The sequence below is a fragment of the Pinus tabuliformis genome, chromosome 1_1 (genome assembly GCF_031772625.1).
Source record: "Pinus tabuliformis cultivar Carrire ecotype Pingquan chromosome 1_1, CPIR1, whole genome shotgun sequence".
Classification (NCBI taxonomy): domain Eukaryota; kingdom Viridiplantae; phylum Streptophyta; class Pinopsida; order Pinales; family Pinaceae; genus Pinus; species Pinus tabuliformis.
The window spans coordinates 298,642,887-298,649,147 of record NC_142297.1 but is presented as its reverse complement, the minus strand read 5'-3'; the positions used below and the strand labels follow the sequence as shown (position 1 = coordinate 298,649,147).

At 39.9% G+C, this 6,261-nt stretch overlaps 1 pseudogene; it reads right to left on the bottom strand.

Annotated features, from left to right (window-relative positions):
- Positions 1-5,477: 5,477 nt before the first annotated feature.
- LOC149212736 (pyrophosphate-energized vacuolar membrane proton pump pseudogene) lies at positions 5,478-5,944 on the bottom strand (annotated as a pseudogene).
- Between the last annotated feature and the right edge of the window lie 317 nt (positions 5,945-6,261).

Here is a 6,261-nt window from a genome sequence, read left to right as displayed (position 1 = left end):
ATGAGTTCCCCTTCAAGATACACTACTCCTGATTCTTGTTCCTCTTCAGATCCCATACCATGTTGTTTATTGGAATATGTTTCGAACGACATAAGTAGATACTTATCTGAATCATTCTCTGATGATTTTTCACTATTTGACTCTGGTGCCGAGCTATCCTCTTTGGAGTAGAACCCCTTTTTCCTATAGATGCTTTTCTTATGATCTGTCTGAGACTTGTTTCCAAATTTTTGATCCTCTTACTTTTCAATCTTTTCTTTGTCAGGGAATTTGGACGAGAAATTTCCAACTCTTTCACTTCAAAACACACAAAGGGAAACTTCCCTTTATATTTACCAGAGCCACAATTCATATTTCTAGCTAGTTGAGCCAAATCCTATTCAGATGCACAATAGGAGTAGTCTTCATGATCTTTATGCTTGACCTTTTTGGATAATTTGAATGTCTCTTCCTTAAGTTCAGAATTTTCTATTCCTACTCTCATCTCATAGGATGTGAGAGTACCATGCATTTGGTCCATCTTAAGATATATTAAATTAGCCATTTGTTCAATAGCTGAGACATTTTTAATTAAATCTCATAAGCAAAGATATTAATATTTTTTGAATAATCATCTCTTCTTTGACCTCTTCACAAAGTCATCTAACCATATTAGTTACTTCATCAATTCTAAGGAAGTATTTTTCTATTCTTTCATTTTCACTCATTCGAAAGTTCTCAAGCCTCATTTTGAATGTTTCAAGTTTTTCTCACTTGAATTTTTTGTCTCCTTCATGATATTTATTGAGCTTTATCTATACTTCCTTTGCGTACTTACAGTGCATAAATTTTACAAGTTCTGATTGACTAAGACGAAAGAGAATGTCATTTTTCACTTTAGCATTTCTTCCATATAATTTTTACCATATGGATCAATGGGAGGAATATTAGGGACATTGTAGTCTACTAGTACTGAAGTCCAAACATCTACTCGCAGGGACATAAGATACAGTTCCATTATTACTTTCCAAAAGGCATAGTTTGTCCCATCAAAGACTAGTATTCTACTTGAGTAAGCATCTTGAATCTCTTTCCTAGACATAATTACTTATATATCTACCTCCTAGTGATTATTTTATTGTTGAAGGAACTTGGATCTGATACCAATTGTTGAAACAAGGAATTGTTGAGACAGTTGGGGGAAGGGGGGGGGGGGGGGGGGGGGGGGGGGGGGGGGGTTTGGTTTGGAATGAAGTAATTATGATTATGAGATTCTTTTTCTTTTTTATTATTATTACAATCCATTCTTATATTGTTTGACTTGTGACAAAAATCATTCACAAAATTGGTGAACAAGAATTTCAAACATATATGTTCATACAAGAATCACATGAGCAACACACACATTTGACACAATGTTTCTCAAGTGGAAACACATAGGGAAAAAGCCACCAAATATATTGTTTGTTTATGATGTAAATTAAGAACCTACTTAATTATATCTATTTATTTGTGAGAAGGCACTTACAGGAGTCACCGACCCCTTTTGGTTACCAAGCACCAGCTTGCCAAGAGGCACCAACCTCTTTTAAATGCATGCACGAACCTTCCCTTGCCATTGTTCTACTATTTCATATAATTTTCAAACTAAAAATACAGACATATACATTACAAATAAAATATCAAAATGGTTTCTTGTAGACTCAACCTCTTCTCTCTTTCTTCTGTTGTTCCACTAACCGCCTTTGGTCTCATGTAGTTGGTACATACTTGTTGTTCACATCAACATATCCTTGGCACTCTACGTCCTCTCTCACGGGGTCTTTTCTTCAACACACTCTATTCAGCGTGCAATGTTATTTTCACAGTGCTTCTCTCACTCTTCTATTACCCAATGTTCTCTCTTTTCTCATACCTCTCTATCTATACACGCACCTCTTACACCATTGCACTCTGATAATATGCTCAACACCCCTATCAGCTCAATTGGAAATGATGGTTTTGGTTCACAAAGGCACTCTATGTAAGGTTATCTATCTTTTTTGTACTCTAACTGCCCACTGTACTTTGGTCATGGCTCCCCCTGCTATTCTTGCAGCTCCTGGTAGTTTCCTGTCACAATATTAACTCAAAAATGGACCATGCATCTCTTTACTGAAGAACCATGTAATTCTCCATACTGCGAAATGTATTCTCAAATGACATGCACACTCCTTTGAGAGTCCAATTCTTATTTATTGCTCAAAAAAAGTCATCAGGGATGGTTGCTTCGACTTCATTTATATCTCCCCATTGTCCTTGATTCCTCGTTATAGAGTCTTCTCCAAGTTTACCCCATTTCAATGATGAACTCCGTTAATCATATATTCAATTCTACACATGCCGACCCATGCATCCTTTAGCTCGTTGTACTACTTCATCAGACCACACTATATTATAATTAACGTAGGTGGGACTTTATGATATTGCACTCGCCACTAATCGTGGCTCCCTTTTCCTTCATCTCCTTTGGCAACTGCTTTCTCATAGAACTGAGAGTTGTTACTAGGGCTTAGCACTATATTGGATCCCCTCAGTATCGCAACTTTCTGAACCAAAACATTATGATATTTCTCAGTCCCTATATTATCTTCTCCTTTGACGCTTAGCTATTCAGCATTTTCCTTCTCATATGACTAGACTGGTGACCAATGACTTAGCGCCAGGTGTTAAGGCCTTCAGGCTCCTACTGAGGACCAATCTTCCTTTGATAACTGTTATAAGCCCTTGGTTCTCCAAAATCTCATGACTAGGTGCCCACTGAACATCAGAAGCCCCTACCATCATAATATTTTCAAAATGATTTTCATAGTAGATGCGAGGTCCTCATCCTTCTCTATGCCGACCTCCGATATCCCATCCTTTGATATGCTGACACCACAAGCAACTGGACTATCTTGCACTCACTATCCTGCCACCACGTGTCCATCTGGAGGAGAGAGAAAGATTCCTAATCTTTCTTGACTATGCAATAGTTCCCTTTTTAACTCTCTCAACAATCCTCGGGGATTTAGCACTGTCGACTTTGTTGGATATCATAACTTCTAAAAATTCCTCTCTTAAGAAGTTATGATATCTTTATGTCCCTGACCTCCGATATTATCATCTCCGATGCTCCAATATCCAATATGTAGCCTACGTTGACATGTAGCCTATTATGATATCTGGTGAGCTCCAGTATTGTAGCAATAATGCTACAACTCCTGGGGCTTCCTGTCTCTAAATTTTATCAACCCGGTAGTTCGTACAAACTTGGAAGCGACGGTGCTATATGCACAAGTACTAGCTCTTGTCGCAGCTGTCACTTGGTCAGCTGGCACAAGTCCGCTAGGGCTCAAGCCAACTTCTATAGGCTCTCAGAAGAAGCTTGCTAGTTGGTGGACGAAAGCTAATCTCAAAGGAAAGCTACTCTACTTGACAAAATGAACTAAAAGCAAATCAAAGCATGGAAACCTAGGAAACCCTAATTTAACTAGTCTAACCTCTGCAATGCAAAGAATGTGAATGAAACTTCTACCAATGCTGTTGTTGCCTCTAATAAGTGCAAATGCATGGATCTAAACTACTTGCATCATGAAAGTTATGTTTTCGTATTTTTCCTTTAAGTGTGTGGAATGATGGTGATCTTGTGCTAACTAGGGTTTGGTTGTGCAGATGAGATGGAGAAGGAAGGAAAGCGTGGGACAGGTTAGGGAGGCTAGGAGAGGTCCCTAGGGATCCTTAGCATCCATCCACAGAGGTTCCTCGCATTCAGATGCTCAGCAACCGAGAGAGTGGCCTCCTACAGGATGCCTGCAAAGGATTCTACAGGATACTCTGTTTTCTACAGGATGTCTACAACTGGCTACAGGATGACCTACCGTGAGCGTTTGGAGTGATGGAGGAGTGATGAAATGGTAGGGGGAGATAGGTAAGGTAGGAATAAGGCTGGTGATGGCTTTAGAAGTGAAAGAATAGGATGGGAAGTGAGTGTAGGGAGTAGGTTGGAAGGTAAAGGGCTATGTCAACGAAAGTTGAAGGAGATGGAGCTAGGTGGGAAATGAGAGGTTTGGAGGGTAAATGAGTGAGACAGAGGTTAAATAGGACTTGAGGAGGTGATGAAGATGATAGAGATGCCCTGCACAATGCTCATTTAAACGAATCAATGAATTCTTGCAAACAAACCAAGTCCTAGCTAACTTAATCTAATTGTCAATGAAATAAATGAACAACAGCTTTGTTTGGAAAGAGAACCATGTACTTCACGTGAGAAAGAGCATTCCAAAAGATCTAAATGCATAACAAACTCCTACCAATCGATTCTAAGCATAAAAAGCTACGTTACCCATCAAAACCAACTACCATAACAAAGCAAGATCTAAAGAGCAGATTTTTATTATGAGAATGCAGCAAAGACACATAAATATAAACAAGGGAGGTACTGGGCGCTTGAGATGGTCCCAACCCCAAGAACTACAGCCTCCCAAGAGAGATTTAGAGCTGGTGCAAAGCTGGATCCATCTTTATTAATCAAGAAATGAAAAGTACATCAAAACTGTCCATAAGGAGAGCTTGAGCATGAGCTGAAAGCAAAGCTAGTCTATTGCATAAAAATCGAATTACAAAATAGCTAACTAATGGCTAAAACAAAATGACTAACTAGCTACAAAAATGACTACCAACTAGCTACCAAAAATGACCAACCACTAGCTAACCAAAATGAGGCCCCAAGCCTTCTTATTTATACAATTTGAGGACCCAACAGTCCTCCTAAAAGTTAGGGACTTGGCTGCCCAAGACTTGGAGTTAACAGCAGTCCAACTTGACTTGCTTGGCTGCCCTTGTGCTCATTAATTCGGTGGCCCTTGAACTCCGAGCTGATGGTGGAAAATTCGAGGTAAGGGTCCATAAATGAGGGGGACACCTTCCTACAAATCCTCTAGCTTGTTCTCCCACGAATTTGGCTACCAAGTGCTCATTAAGACCTTCAATTTTGTCTCCAAGTTGACCAACAAGGCTACACAAAGCACCCATTAGACTTGTTGGCATAATGACTAACCAAATTCACTCTATTAACATAAAAATAATCAAAAACATGCAATAAACAAATGAGAATGGTGGACTAAGTCAAATGAGGAGGTTGAATGAGCCCAAATAATTGTGCATTTTTGGGGCTCATCATCACCCCCCTACTGAAAGTGTTGCTCATCCTCTGAGCAACCAATCTCTCTCCTTGTCTTTGATGGCCCTGATGACGTCCTTGGCTAGCATCTTGGCCGATTTCTCCTTTGGCTTCCCTCTTTTCACTTTCCTGTAGAAACTGTTCTGTCTTCCTGTAGAAACTGTTCTGTCTTCCTGTAGAAACAGTCTGCTAGCTTCCTGTAGAAACAGTCTGCTAGCTTCAATGAACTGCCCGAGAATAGATATTGCCTGCCGAAGCTGGATGGGAATCACTATTTTTCCATTGGTTAATCCTTGATTCACGTTTCTGTTCCTGACATGACAATACTTTCCGACTGTGGCAGCTTTCTTTGCTTCATAAAAATGCTTACTGCAATAGCAAATATAATAACAGATTTGTATCCCACAGCCAACCCAAATATAACATTAGTTGCTACTTCCAGTCCTGCGTGAATCGGCCTTGGACAGGGTTGTAAGCATTTCTAGTGCAGTATTTAGTGACAAAACCAATAACAAGGCCAGACCACAAACCAATAGCACCACAGAAGAAAAGCTCCCAGTTCTTTACAACCTTCTGGGCACCAAAATTGAAGATAGTGAAGGATGAAGGCAATGCAACTAGGCTTACAGCAACAATGCCAATAGTCATCACTACTATGGAGATAATACGTTGCTTTTTCAATGCAGGCTCAATTTCCTTCACAGCCTTGATCTCAAATATGTTAGTTGCAAACAGAGTTGTGATTAAGCAAGCAATGATACCCATTGAACTAATAAGCAAGGGATAACACATGGCAGTAAGATCATGAGAGTTTTCAAATGATGATATGGATGCAACAACCCGAGCTGCACGGGAAGATTCAGTCATAGGACCCAAATAGATCTGATCCCATACCAGTGATATCTCCAACATTGTCACCAACATTATCAGTAATGACAGCTGGGTTGCGTGGATCGTCTTCAGGAATGTTCCTCTCAACCTTGCCAACAAGATCAACACCTACATCTGCTGCTTTGGTGCAAATACCACCACCTCCGCTGCCAAACAGAGCCATGGAAGAACCGCCAAGACCAAATTTGAAG